Genomic DNA, 22,679 nt, shown 5'->3' with positions numbered 1-22,679 from the left:
TCATCATCATCATCATCATCATCATCATCATCATCATCATGGTCACACCATTACTATGGTCACTCAACTTCCCCTTCTGTCATGTTCTCCTTTCCCTCATCCTCCATTTTCCAAAGGATTTTAAAAAATTCTTTGTAATATTTAACTGGCAATGTAACATTGAAGCAGAGGTAAGAAGCAGGAGCAATTAGATCAGCTTCAGAAATTTCACATAGAGTTTGAAATGTTGAGGATCAAGCACAGATTCAAAAAAGAGGTGATTGGATCAGCTTTGGCAATTTCATATTGAACTAGCAATGTAATGTAAAAGTGAAGATACACTGTGTCTGCAGTTAGGAGCAAATGAAATTGGCAAGGGACTGCTGCTGTAATGATTGTGTGGTATTGCAGCCCTAATTTGGCTGAAAAAATGTGTTTCTTCAAGTAATGGTGCTTGCTCCAGTAGGTACTTTTTTGGCTAAAACATTTTTTGAATTGCCACTTCAACGTAACTACGCAGCAATGCTAGAGTGTCTGAACAAAAGAAAACCGGGGGAAGGGGAGGGGAGGTTGTTTTTCTGTTTCATGGATGACATTCCACCACTATTAGGAATAATATATTTTCAGCAGTAGCTTGTGAAATAAATGCAACTGAAGAGACAAAGGGATGAAGGTGTGCAGAATGATTTCACAGAAAACATTTCCAAGACACAGGGTTTGATCCCTGGGAAAATCTGCAGTAAGCTGTGCATGCAGAAATGGTCTTAATTTTGACAAGACAGAGGTTCCCTAGTTTAGTTGGGAATGAAGTATTAGAAAATATTCATTACAGGCTGAACAAAGCTAAATATTATTCTGTCATAGTAGATTGCATGCCTTCTAAAATCCAATACATGTAACTGTGTTAACTAAGGGCAACCTATGTGAATCAAAGGCCTATTATATATGGAAAGTTTACCTCAGGGCTCTTAGCTGCACAGTGGGGCAGAAGTGTGGTCTCCTTCATTTCTGGGTTTTCACATGAGGAATCAGCCCAGTGCCTGCCTCGCAGCTTCTTGCTGAAGTCTCCCAGGCCACTGTTTTCCCCGGTTCTCTTAACACCATCCATTACCTCCCTCTAAAAGGCACAAAACCCATCACACTGGATAGATTCAAGATAAAGGGTTTTGTTAAAGTCATTTAAATTGCAGTTATATTGATATACCCGTAATTGCAGCTACATTGATATTGTCGCCCCTTTCCAAACAATGCTGGTGCTTTGGACTGGAGGCTACCTTCCATCTGTGTTTCCTTCTCCAGCTGGGCTTGGACATGTGGGAGCATTTTGCATCTCTTTGAGCACAAGCTTCTCTTCCACACCAAATCTGGTGTTAATCCTGCTATAAATGCCAATAAAGAAAAAGTACCAGTAAATTAATCCTGCTTATGAAACAGCAGCAGTGTGTGTGTGTGTGTTATTAGCTGTTGCTTTTAAACCAGCATCACTGTAATGTCCCCCAGCCCAGCCCAGGCTGTCTGCTTCAAATAACATAAAGCCATCAACACAGCAAATTGACCCTCCGCTCAGTGGTGGGATCCAAAAATTTTAGTAACAGGTTCCCATGTAACAGGCTCTCGGCACACACAAATAATTAGTAACCTACTCTCGGGAACCTGTGAGAACCTGCTGGATCGCACCTCTGCCTCTGCTCCATAGTGCCTGTGAGCCCTGGCTCCAGAAAACCTGGTCTGGAAGGCACCCCCAGGCTCCTGATTGCTTTTGCTTGGCTCAGGACATTTCTCTTGGCAGGCCTTGAGTCCTCCCCCTCCAGCTGGCCCTGGAGCATCAATGGCAGCAGCTGTTCTGGCCACTCAGCTGCTCTATGGGATGAGCTCCAAGCACTTCTCATCTCAAGAACAGAGCCCCAGCAGCCTGCTGATCCTGCTACCATTCAGCACAGAAGGGGCCAGAGCGGCCAGGGGCAGGCAGCTCCTTTGTGCCGCAGGAGTTGCTGTTGTGAGTATTAGTAGAGCCACATTTATTTATTTATTTATTTATATTTCAAATTTATAGGCCGCCTCTTCCCCAAGGGGCTTCCTTCAGGATAGCTGCCCTTGGCCCTTGCTCTGGAACCTGTTTTCAAAAGCAGGACACAGTGGGTGAGCATGTGCAAAGGGCTGTCAAATGGCTTCAGCCCTGAAACTCTCTGGCAGTGCCCTAAGGAGAGGGTAGGGTGTCAAATCCTGCAACCAGCTCATGGCAGGACAGAAAGCTGTTTGACACAAGGAGCTGTTCGTGGTGAAGAGAGCTCCAGGCAGGCCTCAGTCTAAAAGAAATATAACAATATTCCCTTTCCAAAGAAAGAGAGAAAGCCATTCCCTGAACCACACTTCGTTTATATCAATATAATAATGTTTTAAATTATAACAAATCTGAAAAGGAGGAAGGGGAGAGTTGTGCACGGGAGTGGAGGGAATGGGAGGGACTGGTGGTGGATGGAGGGAAATGTCTGGGGCAAAGCTGAGCTCACTTGCAAATCTGCTAGTAGTGATGTCACTTGGAGCAGAGAGAATGGAAAATGAAAACAGGGCTTGAGGAAACACGTCTGTTCAAGAAATCTTGCTGAGACTGATATTTGCCCCACTGCGCAGCTGATGCCTTGTGCACATTCAGCCAAAGATAATATTTATTATAAATTTCCAGCCAATATTTATTTTAAGGTTCTAATGTTCATTTCTTTTATATGAGCTTGCCTATCTGGTGAAAAAGAGCTTGCAGCTGGAAGGTATAATAGCTAAAATATGAAATTTATATCTATCTTTATGACATAGCAGAACACCTATGGCAAAGTAAAACCATATAGAATTCTTGTATGTAAACAATGCAGCAGACATTTGGCTTCCACAGTTGTAGATTTAAAGTGATAAAATAAATTGCCATACAGATGTACTTCTTTCTACATAATCACCATTAAAACCACCCCCTTCATGCCTACAATATGAAAATCATCACCATATCAAATTCCCCCCTAACAGGCACCATCCCCAAATCTCCAAGAATTTCCCAAGCTGGAATTGACACTGCTACTGGGGAGTAAATCTGTGGTCTTATATATGCAAAATAGAAGTTCTACCACTGAGTCACGGTCCCACCCCATTCATTATTTATCCCCCTCCCGCCATGTACAGAGTAGTAAGAAGAAATAATGGCATAAGCCCCATATCCTCATGCAGGAGATTTCATATAAACTAGCATACCCATTGCAACATAAGCAACATAATCTAAATATATAACAACTAATTAAAATGAATAATTTAAGTGTAATGAAAAAGAAATAGGACATGGAGCCTAATACGTAAAATGGAGCTATTATGAATCTTGAAGAGGAGACCACATAGAAGGCACAATAAATACATTTATTGCTAACCACAAGGATGTATCAGGAGAACTCCTTGAACTGAACTAGCTGCTAGTGAGAACCAAACTGAACTGGAACTGAAAAGCAAACAATTTTCCTAAGAGTTGAACTTCAGCCCTTCTTAGAATGGCAAAGAGAGGGCCAATATACCTCAGTGCCTGTGTGATGGTGTGCTGACCTCTCCTTTTTTGTTGCCACAACAGTATGAACTGGCATCAGGATGCTGGGACTGATTTAAGCATTGTCAGGCCCAGTGGTTTATGTTGTGGAGTTAGAAAGAAAGGAAATGCAGCAAGGGTGGAAACATCTTTTCTACTCATTACTAATATTGTGTTTTCAAATGTACAGACTGCTTCTGTGTTGTGGCTCGCACTCACAACAAATCTGAAATATAGGCTGATATGTCTGTTTTATAGATGCACAATAAAGCTGAAAGATAGCTTGAGATTTCTGTTTTATAGATGGGAGGAATGAGGCTGACAATTATCCATCCTGATCCATCTACAAAATTGCTGTTAACTCCTCTAAGTACTCCAGTCATTGGAAGCATAAACACCTTAATGCCAATAAGCAAAAGCAGCTTAAAATAATGAAATCTCCTAAAGGCATATGAGCTGGAAATATCACTCATACTTAAAGAAAATAATTGTGCAAACTCTCATTAGCAGGAACAGCTCTCTCTTAGTCACTGTTTTATGATGCCAATAGTAGCTTATTGAGGGAATAATTCTACAGATGGAGACTCTCCAAGGGTCTGATGAAGTGGACTCTGAAAAAACTTTCTGCCACATAAAACAGAAGCAGACCATTAAAAAGAACCACACCCTAATTAAAAGCTCAGGTAAAAAGGTTTTGTTCTGACACTTCAAAGGAAGTAAATTAGATACCAGGTAATCTTCACAGAAAAAGCTGTTCCAGAGGTGAGGTGCCACCACAGAAAATGCTGCCTCCAGTCATCACCCACCTCACCTCTGAGATTAGGGATATATATATATATAGCAGGGCTTGCGAAGTAAATCTTAACTGGTGGGCTGGTCAGTACAGAAAGACACGGTCCTTAAGGTACCCTGACCCCAAGCATTAAAGGTAAGGACCAGCATTTTGAATTGTGTTTGAAAACAGAGGGGTAACCATTTCCACACATAGAACACATTACATTAATCTAGCCCGGGTTTGATCAGAGCCTGAAGAGGAAGAAAGTTGGATTTATATCCCCCTCTTTCTCTCCTATAGGAGATTCACAGGGGCTTGCAAACTCCTTTCCCTTCCCCCCTCACAACAAACACCCTGTGAGGTAGGTGGGGCTGAGAGAGCTCAGAAGAACTGTGACTAGCCCAAGGTCACCCAGCTGGCGTATGTCGGAGTGCACAGGCTAATCTGAATTTCCCAGAGAAGCCTCCACAGCTCAGGCGGCAGAGCGGGGAATCAAACCCAGTTCCTCCAGATTAGAGTAACACCTGTTCTTTACCACTACGCCACTGCTGCTCCTTGGTCACTGAATCACCTTGGTCACTTTATGTTTTTCAAAGTCATAGCTGTACTCAAGTAGGATTTCCAACTCTGGGTTGAGAAAGTCCTGTCGATTTGGGGGTAGAAAACAGGGAGACCAGAATTTGAAGAAGGAAAAAGCTTCACAGGGTATAATGCTGTAGAATCTACTTTCTCGCGAAGTTATTTTCTCTAGGGGAACTGACCCCTGCAATCTAAAGATCAGTTGTAATTCTGGGACATCTCCAGGCTCCACCAGGCAAGCCTGCAAATAAATGACCATGGAAATGAAGGTTAAAAGCTAGGCCCTACATAAGATTGCAGAAATGAAGAAAACCAAACAGGAAATGCCAGTCCCCATTATTGAGTAATGGAAGACTTCTGAGCTTTCTAGCTAATGGGCAGTTTTGAACCTCTTCACACTTAGATCTCCAAAGTCTACCATTCACCACAACTGCCATATCCTTTTTACTAGTGAGATGAAAAATGAGCTGCACAGAGAGGTATTGTATACCTCTGGTATAATATGAAATATTTTTCTCCTGTAATTTGTGGTATTTGGGGAGAGAAGGTGGTACTTGTCAGATGTCTGAAACTTAAGCAAGGTCTGTGCTTGGTTGGGAGGCCATCCAAGAAAACTCTGCAGAGGAAGTCAATGGCAAACCTCCTCTACTTCTCACTTGTCTTGAAAGCCCCTTGCTGAGATAATTTTGTCAAATTGAATATAAGTATCAAATGTTTTCATTAATGGCCAATTCCCCACTGAGAAATTAAAAGTCGGATACAACCAGGTTTAAAAAAGAACAGCAGCTTTTCATCGTGGTTTCTCCCTCCCCACTGCAGCATAGCGAAGGTCTAGTGAAGACCTCGATGTCTAGCATGGATTCAAGCAATGTAACACTCCCCACGAACACGCGATCTGCTTGGTGGGTCTATTCTTCCTTATCCTGATTGGCTGTTGTGTTGTGGTGGAAACTTTAAAAAAAATCGTGCAGCTGCGTCACTACGTAAATGCGTAGGCAGAATTTCCCCACCTTCTGATTGGCTGTTGTGTTGGATCGGGAACACTACTCCGCCCCTGATTGAAAATTCATGTTTTTCTTCTTGTTTCTACATTCGAACGAAGCCACACATAAACAATTTATCAAAATCATTGTACCGTAGGTTCCTATTTACCATGTGACATTTAGCTATTAGGGGCCCAATACACACACCAAAGGTCACATAGGAAAGTCTACTGGATAAAGGGATGGGTGGAAAAGTTATGTTGCCACAAGGTACGATAAGGTTCTTCAAGTCCCCACTGCTTTTTTGCCCATCTTCCCTGTGCATGAGGATGAAAAAAGGAAACCAGCAATTTCAGGGAAAACTGCTACATCTTTAACACATCCCCATATTTCTACTTTGAAAGTTTTCCACTGTTGTTTGGGAACCCTGCAGGAAGAAATGGGTGGGATGGGTGGGGGCTATGGGCTGAACTATTCCTAACTTTGACATAGAAGAGAAAATTTCGGCATCAGCGTCCATGACAAGGAAAGCTGATAAAATCCCCACTTTACTCACAGGTACATGAGCCCTACTCTCCTTCATATCAGGACAATCTTGAAAACTGTGGCAGCTGCGGGCCGTGGTGACCTCATGAGCACAAAGGTTTTACCGATGTGATAGCTTACAAAGGGGCTTGCTGATTAAAGCACCAAATTGGATGTAGTGATGTAATGACATTTCTCTGCAGCTCAAACCCAGAGTTACAATCCTATATGCTTCCATTCAAATCTGGTCCGCCCCCCCCCCCCCCCCGTAATTACATTTAGGATGAGATGTAACAGTTAACAGTTCTTTATTTCATGCTGGATTTGCTATTCAATGCACCAGATGAGGGAAGACACTGCAGGTCTACCTGTCCCCTTCAAAGTGGGAGGGGAGCCATGCAGCAGAAGCACTGAGGGAAGGAGAAGCATTCTATTTACCTGTAGCAAGTGCTTGCTAAGCACTCTGGGGGTTGGCAGCAGCTCTTTGCCCAGTTGGAGCATCTACCTCCCTCATTAGGCATGCCAGTAGCAGTCTTTGATCAAGTTAGTAGAGGTGATATTATAAGGAAACACAGGAAGGCATTTATTGTTGAACATGACAACATGGATTTTGATTTATAATCTAGCTTCCAAGAACACACACAATTGCGTGGGAGGCAAGAATGGCAATTGCCTAAGGGAAGATTTCCTTACATAAAATTATACACTACAATTTTGTAGTTGCAACAAGAGTTATGAAGTCAGAGAAGGGAAAACTTCATACGGCAACTGTGTCACTTGTGCCATATGTGACAGCTCGGAATCCACGTGCAAGCAGAAAGCAATTCCAGGTGTTCATGTGGTGATTCTCCTTTCTGGTTGCAGTCTCCTCCAGACAACCATGGTTTCCAGGGACAGCTTTTTAGGGCTGGCAGAGAATGTAAGGATTTGTCATGGAGAGGCAGTGTGTCTGGCCTTTAGATTCCTTGCAGTGACTTGTTTAGGGTGTGATTCTGGTGGGTTTTCCGGGCTGTGTGGCTGTGGTCTGGTGGATCTTGTTCCTAACGTTTTGCCTGCATCTGTGGCTGGCATCTTAAGAGATGTATCACAGGTCTGTGATACACCTCTGAAGATGCTAGCCACAGATGCAGGCAAAAACGTTAGGAACAAGATCCACCAGACCACAGCCACACAGCCCGGAAAACCCACCAGAACCAGTTGAATTCGGCCATGAAAGCCTTCGACAATACATTGTTTAGGGCACAGGTGTCAAACTTGCGGCCCTCCAGATGTTATGGACTACAGTTCCCATCATCCTCTGCCAGCAGCATGCTGGCAGGGGATTATGGGAACTGTAGTCCATAACATCTGGAGGGCCGCGAGTTTGACACCTATGGTTTAGGGTGTCATTTTTATGAGGTATATCTGTGGGGATTTCCTGATGACAGGACATTTATTAGCCCTGAACAAGCATTCCTAGGGGATGGGCTCTACATTCTCCCATGAGCAGCATTTTTAAAGGTATTTTGGGATACATATTTCCAGGTTCATGCCCTAGCATCTTCTCATAAAAGACTTTGGGACACAGTTGATGGGAAAATCCACTTTTCTCTGCCTGAGTTCACAGAGAGCTATTGCCAGTCAGAACAAACAATACTGAGAACAGACTGCACAGACTTAGTGAGTTTAAAAAGTGAAGATCTGTCTGTAGTCAGTGTTGTTTATGTTCAGAGTAAGGAATAAAAGCCTTAGGAACCAGGAAGCCACCTGATTGGATGTGGCTCGTGCACTCTGATTGGTCACAGTAACTTGAGGATAACTCTCTGTCAATAAAAAGTTTGGGGCCTTTGGATTTTGGAGCTATCTGCCTTAACTGAGCTAAACATATTCTCTGAGAGGGTGGTTCAATCAGTGTGTGTGTGAAAACCTAACTGGTTCTACTGGTGATAGCCTGTGCTGTGTGAAAGAAATATAATACCCAGACTAGAGAATTGGTGGTAGGTTATTGAGGGGCCCAAGCTGAGGCAGCCATATGTATAACCGGGGAGGAATAGATCTTCCAAAGAGGGAAGAAGAATTCCTGGGGCCAGTTAGCCTGGGTTTTTGCTTTAGTTTACGAAGAGAGAGAGTTTGAGTGTGAGTGAGTTATGTTTTAGTTTCAGGGTTTCTGTCTAAGTAAAGGCTATTTGTGAGGGTACTTTGAATAGTGCCAGCCTGTGTTAGACACTGTGTATAATCTATATATATATAAAAAGCTAACAGTGTTTTTGTTGATGACAGTATACCTCAGTAACTGCTGGCCAATTCCTCTGAAAATTCCCAGCCACTATAGTCAGCCAGGCGAGAGTGTTTTTAGATGTTCACATACCTGAAATTTCACACCTGGCCCAGGTAAAACACCTTTTTCCTGGTGCTCCATGGTGAAGGACATGCAGCTGCCTGTGTGTAACTGTCACCCTTAGAATGTTCGTGCAGCTTAGAATGTTCACTCAGATGGCCAGATATGAGCAGTGGAAACAGCACATAGGCAGTAACTCGAGTGGAAGTGAAACACATACACACACATACACACGAGGGAGAGGGAAGGGAGGGAGAGGAAGGGGTGGCATGAAAGGGAAGAGGGAGGGAGAGGAAAGGGACGGAGGGGGAGGCATGCAAGGGAAGAGAAGTGAGAGAGGGGAGACAGTGAGGGGTGGAATGCAAGGGAGCGGAGGCAGGTGGCCCAGCATCTTGATATGACCCACCCACCCCAGCAGAGGAAAAGGGAAGGGAAGGGAAGGGAAGGAGGGGGAGGGGTGGCATGCAAGGGAAGCAAAGTGAGGGAGGGAAGAGAGTGAGGGGCAACATGCAAGGGACGGGAGGGAGGGGCCAGGCACCCTAGATTCCCTGAATACTGCGGTTACAGTTAAGAAAACCAGGCACACATTACTCAGGAGTAAGCTCGGTACAGCAACCGTGACATACTTTGAATGGCTGCATCGCGCCCCTCAAAGGGTTTCCTCAGAAGTGACACCCATTGCCACCAACCAAACTTTCTCCCAGGTAAAGGATCATGACCAGCCAGCCTAGATGTGTGGGAGGGGTGCCTTTCCATTCCCCCCCCCCCAAGGAATGTGGGCACACACATAAATGACATCGCACAGTATCAGGCTGCGTGTTTGCATGAGCACGTACTGCTGGCCTCTGCAATTGATTTGCTGCTGCTGTTCCTTTCCCATTTCACCACAATAAGCCACAGCAACGCGTGGCCGGGCCCCGCTAGTAGTCCATAAGTCAGTACCATCTTGTTTAACTGTACTATTCAACATACCATCTGAAAACATCTAAGTTGCTGTACCTGAAACGAAATAAGCCTGTGCCAGTATCTTAAACTATAAATTGAACATTTGATGCCAAAGCTCTTGTAAATATATTCCTCCTGCCTCATCTATTTCCTTCCAGCCAAGTTATCTCCCTTCGCCATCTCCTTTCTGCTAATAAACTTTTAATTATCTTTGATTTGAAATCTGCCTCAATATTATTTAGCGTGCCTTGAGAAGGGTTTGCCAGAAAGTTTAAAATAACAAGCTACTTTTCACCTTCTGGGAAAGTTACAGGGCTAAGGAAAAGTGCTTTTATTACATTGTATGCCACCATTTTAAGCAGCTCGGTTCCTGGGAAAAAGGCGAGAAAGCGCACAAGTTTGATGAGAAAGTGGTTTGCCTGCCCCAGTGAATTGGGAAGGTGAGGGGATCCATCTCAACTGAGCTAGACAGACCAGTGGACTGACAGCACAAGTTCAGTTCCTATAATCTAGAGCAGTGGTTCTCAACCTTCCTAATTCCGCAACCCTTTAATACAGTTCCTCATGTTATGGTGACTCCCAACCCTAACATTTATCCATTTTACAGATGGAGAACACTGATGCAGAGAGTCTTAGGTGACCCCTGTGAAAGGGTTGTTCGACCCCCAAAGAGGTTGCGAGCCACAGGCTGAGAACCGCTGATCTAGAGAACCATGAATTTAATGTCGGGAATTCAAAAGGATTTTTTTTCAAACAGAAGACCTCGCCCTTGCCGTGTGGTAAAAGGCTTTGAAACCTGTGGGAAATTTCAAGAACAGTGTGTGATGTCCCTCTTAACTTACATCACTGAACTCAAGGTAGCATATGCTGGATCCCTAGGTATTTGGTGTTCCAGGCACTGCTCAGTCTTGTTGAACTTCTGCAAGGTGGCTGCCCCATCTGTCTTCCAATCATAACTGGGAAATTGCATGGCTATCTGCTGTGCTTAAGGGGGAAAGCACATTGCCCAGATTGCACATGGGGTTTTTAGAGGCTGAAAAAGAGGAGATAAAGTCTATCTAGTGAGTCTGTGACTGAAAAAAGACTTGAATAGGTTTGCCAACAATAAATTGGTAAATTCCTGAGGGTGGAGCCTGGGAAGAATAGAGACTTCAGTTTGGGGAATGTGGAGACCTCAGCAGGGTATAATGCCATAGAGTGGACCCTCCAAAGTAGTTTGGAAAAAGCTGTGTAGTTTGGAAAGCAATTTGAAGGAGATCACTGGGCCCCTCTTGGATGTTGGCAACCCTACACCCCCAACACATACATTATTTATATCTATTTCTCAAATGTGGTTCCCTATGTGGATATCTAAATCGGCAGATGGGGCCAAAATGACAGTAAAATTTCCATTAAAATGTGCCTCCCCCTCCCAGTTTACAGAAAAAATTGCAACCTTAAAAAAAGATACCGGTACATTGGAGAATTTGAATTCCTTTCAAATAAAAAGGGATACATTTACTATTCTGCATCAGAGTTGGTGACTTTGGCACCTGGGAGCCATTGCAGATCTGGTTGTGGCATCAGCATCCAAGGAGTTGCACTGGGCCTGGCAATGGCCGTGTCTGGGAGCTGCTCTGGGCCTGCAGCACTTGCAGTTGGTCCCATCATCGTTGCTGTTGGCCCAGAGGCACCAGCTTGGTGCAGAGGAGCTACTCTAGGCCTGCAGCAGCTTCCAGACATGCCACCTGCCCAGCTAGTAAGGTAAAGCGAGGAGGCAATAGAAAGAGATATGGGGAGATATTGACAAGACAGAGGAGGGGGAAGAAAGAGGGGGAATTGTTAGAGAAGGGGAGGGGGACAAACAGAGAGAGGGTAGGTTCACAGAGAAGGGAAATGAGGAGAGAAGGGATTTTCACAGAAGGGAAGGGGGAGATTGATGGCGAAGGGTGGGAGCAGAAAGACACAAAAGTGGATTGACATGTTAAGAGAAGGTACAGAAAGAAGGGGGAGATTGTTTGCAGAGCGGGGAGGGGAAAAGGCAAGGGGAGAAAGGATGCACCTTTCAAATGTGGAGAAAGTTATGAACTAGTAGTTCATTTTCTCCTCAGTGTGGCATAGTGGTTAGGAGCGGTGGACTCATCTGGAGAATTGGGTTTGCTTTCCCATTCCTTCACATGAGTGGTGGACTCTAGTCTGATGAACTGGATTTGTTTCCCTGCTTTTATACATGCAGCCTGCTGGGAGACCTTAGGCTAGTCACAGTATTCCTCAAACTCTCTCAGCCTCACATACCTCACAAGGTGTCTGTTGTGGGGAGAGGACAGAAAAGGAGTTTGTACGTCTGTTTGACATTCCTTATGGGTAGAGAAAAGCAGGGTATAAAATCCATTTTTTTCCTCCTTCTTCGCTTTGTCTCTCTCTTGCTCTGTGTGTGTTTGTGTATTTATGCTTTACTTCATCATATGTGGCATGGGAAAAGTGTGCAACACTAAAACTGGAATGGGAGGGCCAAGCTACAGGTATTTATTAAAGTTGCATCTTAAATACCCTTTGCCCACCAATGAGTTGGCAATGTTGACATGATATCAAATGCCTCATCTACTGTAGTAGGTTAATGCAGCCTTCAGAATACATGTAGGGTATTGCAATAATTGATGTATTGCAACTTTAGTCCCAGTTGTGTTCCAAGAAGGTGTAGGAATTGTAGGAAGAAGAAAGATACAGGGAGAGATACAAAAGTGAGGAAGCTACACTGAAGGTGTGGAAAACAGTACTCCACTTGTAGGAAAGTTTTCATGTCATGATTCTGTCAGAACATAATTGCTAAACTAGGGGGTTTGTGCAACCAACAAAGAAATATTTTGCACAATCAGTGGCTGGCAGTCAAAAGACTGGATATCTTCAAATTGTAAATCAAGGACATTGATGGTTAGAGACTCTGTTGGAAATCACTGTCCTTAGATGAAAACTGAACACTTTTGAATTTTTGAAGCTCGATGACATTTACAAATAATTTGAGCCATCAAAGACACTGGGGGTCAGGCACCAACTCAGGAGCCACTTAGCTCAAATGGTAATCTCAGATCTAAGGATCAGCAAAACCTTCATTTAAAAGTCTTAGGGGTATATGTTCATATCTGTATGTGTATATGTGATTGTGTTAACAATGTTATAAAAGAAGTCACTCCTGAAACTCTTTTTGTTTTAATGAATTGGGGACTGAAGGAGAAGCCTCATGTTTGGTGTCGAGTTTAAACAATTGAAACTGTCATTGTGTATATAGTAAATTAATTTGACTTATAATTTGAAAATATCCAGTCTTTTGTGCAAAAATTTCTTGTACTTTTCTGGTCCTGTAAGAAGCCAGGAATGGCTCAGTCACTTAGCAACCCAAGCAGTTGCTCAGGGTGCCACATTTTGGGAAACCTTGATTTGGATAAGTTACTTTCTTTAATCTCTTTGCGGGGCATAGCCTGGCTGAGTGTGAAGTTATCGCCTCTGTGCTTTATCTTTGCCTCCCTGTTTTCCCTATGTTGAAGTTCTCCCTCTTTTAAAAAAGACCAAGGCCTATAATGAATGCGGGCTTACCCCACGGCTCTTTTCTTCATAGTGGGTTTTTCCTGTTGTTTTCAGTGCTAACTGGGGACTCTTCCACTGCCAAGCTTCCCCAGTCAAACCAACCAAAATTTCCCTTACCCACTCCTTGTCTTGCTACCTGCTCACCACAAGGCAGACCGCAAGTGTTTAATAGGCCCAAGTTTCCTTTCAGTTATCTGGTTTCATTGTGACTGTTGGGGGAAAAAATTGAACAACTTAATAAATGTCTAGTGTCCAGCTCTCTCATCTGATTTATTCCTGGTACCCAATGAAGTACTTTAAACAGTTTCATGTGCACATTTACTGATAGGTCAGTATCTGTATGTGCTGTTTTATCTTTATACTACACATAGAATTCTTACCTGGGGCTGTTCATGAGCTCTTCAGTGCGCACTGTGCTTGCAGAAAGGTCTCCTCACATTTTACTGTTTACACACGAGGAGGCACTCTGATATACAGTTTTTCTGTTGAGAACTCTCTGGGTCTGGTTCTCTTAACCCCACCCATCAAATGATCCTCAAAGGCACAGATCTTAAAGACATTTATTCTTATTCTTAAAGGTACAGATTTCACTACACCCCATAGTCAAAATGTTTGGCTTAGCCTTTAAACTGAGTGTAATCTGAGTAATGTTGGGTCACTGCTCTAACTTTGACTTGGAGATAAACCTTTATCCCAATTGCTAGGCCTCCACTGCCCTGACCTTTTTGGATGTTTTAATTGCTGTGGGGAGTTAATTATTCTAAATCTTTCTATATTGGGGAGGAGCTGATTCTTAATGACTGGTTTTGGTTGCCCTTATGCAAGATTTTTTGTTTAAAACAGTGCCACCATCTTTGTATTAACAAATACATTTACTGGGAAAACCCCTCCCTCTTACTACCCTAATTGCATTTTTAGTTTCTCTATTAATGAAGGGATTCTTGTGGTGTAGAATGTCAATACATAGACATTCATAGACAATACAATTGACATAGAACTAGGATCCAAGATGGTGTCTGAAACAGCAGTGCATTGCAAGGCTCTGTAAATATCTTTCTTCTTGTTGTTACAAAACTTTAAAAAAATCTCTTTCTTGACCTTCCTTGAGCTTTTTTTTTTAGCTTTTCCGACTGTTTGGTGATTTGCTTGATCCCTGCGGGCTGTGGTTCTGCTAGATATCTTCAAAGTATCTGGGAGGATAGTTTTATTGATGAATTATTGAGGAAGTCTTCAAGTTGCAACAGCTACTTATTAGTCTATAGTACTCAAGGCTCTTCATAGAGCTATGTGTTCCAGCAAAGTCAACACATGCCTTAAGCATGCCCAAGAAGAGTGTTTTTCATGGTGCCAATCCCCACCAGGAAGTTTTCAGCCCTAGACTCCTATCCAAGAATATTCATCTGTTGGAAGAGTTGTGGGGGTTTTTGCAATCGTACATGGAGGCAAAAATAATCTATTCTGTATTTTGATTCTTGTAGCCAGTATTTGTTTGAAGAGATAATATACTGCTGGAGGAGGTAAAGACAGTTTGCCTTGATTCTAAATTTTGCCATGTTGTAGAATATTGTGGATTTTATTTTGAAATCTCTCCTCTCCACAGCACATTTTCGATTGAAAAGGAAGCCTGGACTCACAGGCCAAAATGTCTCTCTGGCCTTCGGTTATAAAAGAGCTTGAGTAAACAGGTTAATAGCAGAGTACAAAAGTAGCAATGTTCTCTATTCCATCAATTATTGAATTATCTCCTGGTGATTTAAAAAAATTTTTCCCTTCTTTGAAGGTTTTTACGGATAGGCTATACAGTAGTCACAAGGCTGATTGTGTGAACTTAGACAGATCATGAGAAAGAGTGCAGGAAGGGATGAACAAGTTCTCAACTCTCCTGGCCCTTTCTTATATGCCCAAGATAATGCTGATAGACACTTTGTGGTCAGGAAGGAATTTTCCTTCAGATCAGATTGGTCAGGGATCCTGGAGAGGTTTTTTGCCATCTTTTGGGCATGAAAGGAGTCAGTGGGAGTGTGAAGGAGAGATAGGTGTGAATTTGTGGAGAGGATTGGATTAGATGCAGTAATGGGATTAAACTGATTCGTACCAGTTCAGACGAACCGGTTGCTAAAAGCGGCCGGCTGCTCTGAGTCACTAAAGCTCTGTCCTTCCTTCTCCCAGGGGAGGGGGAGCGAGGGGGATTTCAGAGCCCTGCAGCAACCGGCTGCTCTGAGGTGCCAAAACTTTTGGCGCCCCAAAGCCCAGTCCTTTCCTCTCCCAGGGAAGGGGAATCAAGGAGGTTCCCCTGCTGCTGGCCCAGGCGGTGGGGCCTCTGGCGGCTGCCACCTCTCTGGGCCTCCTGGCCAATGCCAGAGAAAGGCCCCCCTGGGCTGCACAGCCATCCCTCAGGTGCGTGGCCCGCTCTGAGGCCATCCACTTCCCACGGCCAGCTGGTGAAAGAAGCCCGCCCCTTTGGTGGCCAGGCAACTGGCCTGCAGCATGCAGACCAAGCCACAGCAGCCGCCTTCCCTCACCTCCCAACATCAAAAAGGGGACGCAGCAGCCAGAAAAGTGGGCAGTGGGGGAGCAAACCAGTAGTTATAGCATTAGAATCCCACCACTGATTAGATGCCCTGTAGGTTCTTTCCAACTCTGTGTTTATATTTATAGTCCTTTGCAAACCTACCACCTGCTTTCAATATCAGCTGTACTTAATTTGATCTGAAAAGGGATTTGCAAAACAGTTTAACTTGGAACCAGTCTTAGCATTTTCCAGGCTGTTCTCATTGAAAATCATGGTTACAGGCATGATAACCAGTCAGATAGATTTTTTCTCTTGTATTGAATCCATCATCATGCCAATGTAGTTTTTGAGGAACTGCTGTAATTGCCAACTTTAAAAACAGGAACTTGATGCAGAAATTAGATGTGTATTTTCTTGTACTTGTCTCCATGCCAAAAAATATTATTATTAAGACTGTTTGAAGTATAGCTTATCTCATTGGCCCATTATACATGAGAGCTATAATAATATAATTACTGCGATCCCAAGTGGCATTCACTGCGCTGCCTTTGTTTGGGGGATATTTGCCATTATTACCTGCTGCCCGGTTCCCTGCATTTCTCACTCTGTCTGCAGTGGGGCAGCCATTATCCTTTACTCCAGGCTTCTGTAGTGTTTCTTGTTGTGGGGCTGAGACATCATGCTCATTAGACTGACAGCTCTGCCCCATTCAGCCAGCTGTTTTTAGCACATGCGCCTTTGCATTGACTGTACCCCTTTGTGTGAAACATCTGTCTGGGAGAGGGCAAGCTCTACTCATTTTTGCGGGTCATCTATTGTGCATGTGTGCTTTTGGATTTGCATATGGATTCCAAAGACATCCCCTCCCAGCCTGTTGATTAATTCAAAGACTGGTGGAAGTAAGTCGGTGAGGTGAACGGTTGATCCACCATTTTGACATGATAATCCTGTTCTGAAATGCACCATAAAACATTAAAAGCATTTTCTATTGTTGCTTTTTTTTGTAGCGATATATCAATATCACGATATAAAATACAATTCACTGAAGAAACTATTTTAATAATGCATCTGAAAACACTCTTTGTTCTCTGCCTGGTCACTGATTGTTTTCTTTGGTGGGAAAAAATGGAGGAGTACTAATGGCAGAATGCAAACCACCCAGAACAACGTGACCTTTTGCACCGCTCTCCTGGTTCCCAACCATCCCTTTCATGATTTACTCTGCTGTACACCTTGTCCCAGTGGGGTCTTGAAGTAGTCATTAATTTTCTGTAACAGCATGAAAGTTAAAGTCTGCTCCCCACTCTTTAAATCCATGTTTGCACTGTGGTGAAACAGGTGGAATGTTGGGAGGAGTTCATCAGATTTCCCAGGAGGGTGGTTTATATTCCCATGGGATGTTGAGGCACCCTTCAAACAACCAATAATTTTGAAAGTTTTCCGTCTTAGTATGAATTGATTGGCCAATTTTATTATCTGTCGCACTGCTCTTCCCTTCACATTCGGTAGACATGAGGCGTCAGGGAGCCTTCTGGCAGTGTGGGGAGGCTGACCAGAAGCTGGGATTTATCTATTGGAAATGTTCCCTGGCTGATGACCAGCACCCATGGTGAGAACAGGACTGTTTATGCAAGGGGAGCCGAGCATCTCAAGGAGGGTGGTTACCACAGGTTTCCAAAGCAGTGCTGGTCAAAATTCAAAAGGCTAAAGACAAGTCTTTGTTTGTTTGTTTGTTTGTTTGTTTGTTTGTTTGTTTGTTTATAGGCCGCCTCATCCCCGAAGGGCTCGAGGCCTATAAATTTATGAGGCCATGGAGGCTTGGCAGGGGTTTCCCTGCAAAAGTGCCCAGCATCCACATTTTAAACAGCTTCTGCTGCTGGCTGGTCTCACTGGTTAGTTGTGGAAGACTGTGGCTGGCCTCACTGAGAAGACAGAGGGCCTAAGTGTGACTTCCCCCCTTCCTCGGGTTACTTCTGGACATAACTATCATGCCCCCTCCCCTTCATGGGACACTAATTACTACACACTCAACTCCAGAAACTCCAGAAAATATAAAATAATCCTTTTCCCTCACATAGCCACCCATAAATGTGGGAATCAGCAGCATTTACTCACTGAAAGCACCTGTTCTCTCATCACTCCCGGGTCATGCAAATAAATAGCAATGCCATTGTCCTACCAGAACTGCTTGGGGTGAGTAAAGCCATGGTTGTTGGGGGTGGTGACAGGGACTGTGCAAGTGAGAGTCCACAGCACACTGTGAGCCATCCATACATAGGGGAAATGATCTCTGTGGTGGGGAGATCTGTACTAATACCAGTTGACCTCTAGCACACACCTGTTGCTCACCTTCTGCACCAAAACTCCACTTTTAATGAGGACAGGGTAAGCATCCATCCATGACATTTCAACACAAGCAAGACTACTGTCTGGGGCACTCAAATGCATGCCGATGCCATAACAATGCAACCGAAAGTCACATGTCCTCAAAAAGCTTCTTTTCAAATGACCCAGTGTCCTGATAATAGCATTGCTTTCATATACACATCTGTTACAAGGAGGGCACTGTCTGATCTGCCCCTGGAGGTGGTGGTTGAGGAGGAGGAGGGGTTAGACAGCAGCCAGGGGGCTGTGGAGGAGAAGGAGGAAGTTACACCAGTACCTGAAGAGGCTGCAGAAATGCCAGAGGAGATCATACCGATGGTTGAGAAGAAAGGACCATCCGATGGTTGAGAAGAAAGGACCATCAGGTGCCTCCAATCCATGGAGGTATCGTTCCATGACCTCCTTGAGAAGTTCCAATGTCCTTGGTTGGTCACGGTGATAATAACCATTGACACTTAGGCCAAGCTTGGTTTACCCAAGCATCACTGGTGTGTTATAGGTTGCCAAAAACTGGAACATTGGCAGAGATCACAGACATCCACTATTTGCTCCCTTTCCTCTCCCTGGAACAGGACTGGGTTTGGAGGAACATGTGGAAGCAATCAAGCTGGACCTCCAGAGCATGAAGTGGCACCTGCAGGAAGCTGGTGAGCATTCCTGATCACTGCACAAATAAACCCTTTTGCCACATGTACATAATGTACATGTATGTAATATGCATATAATAGGTGAATGACAACTACCTATAGTGTGTTCGTCTATACTAGACATATCAATGCAATGTGTGATTATGGCATACATTTGGGAAAAGTCTTGAAGAAGCATAGTGAGAGCAAAATGGATTTACAGTGCTTACCGTTAACTTCTCCTGAAGGCAGCCCCTTTTTCTTTTTGACTTCATGTTTGACTCGCACAATTAGACATTTGTGCCTTTAAGGAATCTGTTTGTACAATGTTTTTTGCTGCAAGTGGTTTCTTTCTTGCTTCTATTTTAGAGTTCATGTTCTGATTTACGCTACCTTGCAGTTTTGGTTTAAGTATGGACCATGCATGTTTGTTCTTCATAACACATTAGGTATTTTTGAAAATTGCTAGTTTTATAATGAAGCTAATGATACAATCAATTTAATTTGCAAGATGGTACCTTATTAATTGTTGCTTGTTTGTTCTAGCACATACAGTACACATTTTATTGCTTTGTTGTTGCAATAGTACGGACAGCTCTCTCAGAGCTGCGAACGCTTTCAAGTAACGTTTCACTTCTGTGGCATGAGGCACCCAGCGCACCCCTTGAGGTCACTGTTGTTGACTTTGTGTTGGGAAATTTCTAGGGATCTTTTCCTGGAAAAGGAGTTTGTAGAAGGGACGGGATCTCAGGAGATTTTTATGCCACAACAACCATGCTCCAAATGGTCATTATCTTCCAGGGAACTGAGCTGAACTCTTCAGCCTGAAGGTCTGTTGTAATGCTGAGAATTTCAAAGGCAGTTGCTGAATTAGGGTTTGGTCACTGTGATGAAGTGGATTCTCATGATTTACTCAGTAAAACCTCTGTTGCAAGTTTAGGGAGTCATTTCTTAATGAAACTCCAAGAGGAAAAAAGTGTAAACAGTCCCTCCTTCCTGGTTCCTAGCTTCTCCATGCCTCCTTCCTCAGCAACAAGTTCTCCTAAAGGGGATGCCACGAAAGAAGCAGTGGTCAGTATGAGCCTTAAACAAATGATACTGCAAAAAAGAACCGTTGGATTTGGTAAGACAATCCAGAGCAGTAGTGTACAACTCAAACTGCTGAAGTGGCATGCTTTTATTAGCTGTACCCAGCTGGAAATGACCCCAAAAAACAACAGGACAGACTGGAACAGGCATCATACAAACAAGAGCACCTTCCCAAAAAAAATATAAACCCTGTGTGATGCCTTACAGACACTTGAGAACAATGTTTGAGAAATGAACATGTGGTAGTCTTGCATTTTCATCAACCCTATCCCTTTGCCTCCAGCCCATTGGCCCCCACTTCCTAACATGGAGGATAATTAGGAGACTAAAGGGGAATAAAAAATCCCAAATCCTCCAATCACCTGATAACAGCACAGGGAACCTCACTCAGTTTTTGAGATTAGGACCCTTAGCTCCCAGCACTTAACTGCACACCAAACCACTGCAGCACACTGTCTTTCATGAACAGTGACGACTCCCTGGAGATCTCCCTTCCAGCTTATCTTACCTAGCCTTCCCCACCTCTTGGAAGCATTAACCAGTAACATAAAAGGTACCAGTGGGTGCAGGGTGCCGGGGAAACATTTTGGAAGAAATAAGGGCTATTGGGTAGAACAAGTTTACCTGGCCCTGTTCCAGAAAATGTAAATTCCTTTGGTGGTCACCATGGGGGGAAAAGATGAACCTACCTGGCAGGGAAAGGTATGGGGGGAGGTTAGCATTCAATGGCAGTCCAAGCCACAGAGATAAGATTGTGTCCCGTGATGCCATTCTCTGCCTAGGTAAATGGCCACTCCCCTACATCATTTGCATAATTGCCCCACGGAATGCATCCCCCCTTCTTGCCAAACCTGGCAAGATAAGGATGAAGGACTCTTATTCTTCATATGCTTCTCATTCCAGGGGCAGCTCAACATGAATCCTGAAGGGTAAGATTGGCTGCCTTGTATCATTTAGGCCCCTTTGGCACGGGCCAATAAACCCAGGCTGGGGGAAAAAAACATTCTGGGGAGGAACTTTGCGCAGCTCCCACCCCTATAGCGAGGCTGCTCCATGTTATCTCCTCTGAAATGGGTTATTCCAGAATTGCTCTATCCATGATTCTTTTGTTTTAATGCGGGTTGCAACTGCTCGCAAATGAACGGCTGATTGGGAAGCACTTTAAGTGGCTGCACTTCCCTTTGTAGAGGTGCAGTCTCTCAGCTGCATAGCCACACAAGGTTACAGGGACATCAGCATGGCTGTGGGGATCCATGCCTGCCTGAGTAGCTACACAGCAGAGGGAGGGGAGTAACAAAAAAACCTGCGCCTCCATGTGAAGGCATGACAGCAACTCACACTGCTTCTTTGGCCTCTGTTTGCTGCCTCCACGGAGGCATGTGAATGTGCCAATGGGGCAGCAGGTTGCTTTATGCTGACTGCAACCCGCTGCACTTTTGCTGGGTGGAAGGGGCCTTAATGTTGTGCTTCAGGAGCCCCCTTGTGCTGCTAGAAACCTATGTTGGGGTGATTTTGTAGAGAAGACAGTCACAGGTTGCCCTCATGGTTGCCAGAAGAAACCTCTGAAGGCATTGCTTTTCACAACACATGCGAAGAGCAAGACAGCACCGGTTTGTACTGATGGGTATCCCCACTCAGCATCGTTATTGGGTTTACCCACAAAGTATGGAATAGCACAATAATTTCCTTTTCCTTCAGAGGAGACAAGCAAATGTTGTACCACTTCTGAATGACCAGGCTAACTTTTATGGAGATAGCAGACAGCATTTGAGAGAGACTTGATAGGCAGAGAACCTCAATGAAGGAACTTATTGCCATTCAGAACTGTCTGGCAATAGCCCTGTGGTACCTCACCAACAGCACCACATGCCAGTTCATAAGTGAGCTATTTGAGGTTGGAGTAATCACTGTGAGAGAGATTGTGTGTGATTTGTGCCATACAATCAAGGAGGAACACTACTTGAACACTACAGAGGTGAACAAGGTGAATCCTCTCTAATGCATTATTAATACCAGAGTATGTATATCGATATGTTCACAAATTGATATAGGAATTGCTGCTAAGAATGCTGTCATCAGTGTTTTCCAATTTTCCCTTTCACTAGATTACAGATGGTTTCAGCAGCCTAGGTTTCCCTCATTGTGTGGACACCATTGAGTAGGAACCTAATAGCCAGGCCGGATGTGTCCACCGAACAGGTTCACTGGGTCATTCCTCACACAAAGGTGCAGTTTAGATGAAGTTTACCTGAGGGCTCATCTGCACTGGTACTGTCTGGATGACCACCGTCCCCAACAGATGCCACCACATCATCTGCCCCTGAAGGAAATAAACATATAAGAAATCCAACGCCCACTTCCACACATGGCAAACATCTGCTTTATTTTGGAGATTCTCTATGGATAGTTCCTTTAATTTTGTGATATCGATATCTCAATATTTCAAAGGGAGGTCAGAACTTCTGGGCTGCCTAAAGAGATGTGCATCTCATTGAGTTCTGCTTCAGAAACTGGGCCTAGAATGGTGGGAAAGCACAAGTGGTTAGACAAACAAAATGTCCTTCTCTGGGGGAGCAGAGGGCACCGTGTGAGCTTTATTGAACCACTCCTTATCTGGGACAGGGGTGGTCATCGATTAATGTAGGTCCTCCAGGTTTGTGGTCGGGAACTCATGAGAAAAGAGCTCCTCTGACCTGTCAGCCACTTCTGTGGTCCCACATGGCAGATGATCAACCACCTGGAGATCCAGGCTGTGCCAGATTCTCTGGGGTGCAATGCTGTTGTCACCTCTGAAAATGCTATGCAGCTGTACACAGTAGGGGCAAGTGTCAGGGGAGTTCCTGGACA

Source organism: Sphaerodactylus townsendi, linkage group LG01 (genome assembly GCF_021028975.2).
Source record: "Sphaerodactylus townsendi isolate TG3544 linkage group LG01, MPM_Stown_v2.3, whole genome shotgun sequence".
NCBI classification, from domain to species: Eukaryota; Metazoa; Chordata; class Lepidosauria; order Squamata; family Sphaerodactylidae; genus Sphaerodactylus; species Sphaerodactylus townsendi.
Note: the sequence above shows the minus strand (reverse complement) of the source record.